General features: G+C 50.7%; 1 protein-coding gene across 2 annotated transcripts in view; it reads left to right on the top strand.

Moving 5' to 3' along the window:
• Positions 1-300, top strand: part of LOC119591478 (synaptotagmin-7-like) — a gene marked incomplete at its 5' end in the record, with an annotated part of 105,336 nt that overhangs the window by 59,964 nt on the left and 45,072 nt on the right.

The following is a 300-nucleotide window of genomic DNA, read 5'->3' as shown; positions in this document are numbered from 1 at the left end:
GTGCGTCCCAGCGTGTGAGGCGAAGACAGCAATAATGTGTCCGTTGATTGTGTTGAGCTCAATGGTCTCCCCGCGCCATCTCCACCGGTGTCCCACGAAGGAAATTTTCATAAAGACACGAATTCCTTTGTCCCGAGGAAGATCTGATGCTGGATCATTGTCTTTAAGACGTTGCTTATTGGCGCTGGGGTGTATGGAGGGGGAGGGGAGGGGGAGTTGCCAAGTCGATGGTCGGGAAAACGTTGAAGGGAAGAAGAAAGGGGGAAGGAAATTTATTAACTTGGGTGTTTTCCATGTCTG

This window comes from Penaeus monodon, chromosome 28 (assembly GCF_015228065.2).
Source record: "Penaeus monodon isolate SGIC_2016 chromosome 28, NSTDA_Pmon_1, whole genome shotgun sequence".
NCBI classification, from domain to species: domain Eukaryota; kingdom Metazoa; phylum Arthropoda; class Malacostraca; order Decapoda; family Penaeidae; genus Penaeus; species Penaeus monodon.
Note: the sequence above shows the minus strand (reverse complement) of the source record. Positions and strands in the feature narration are given on the sequence as shown.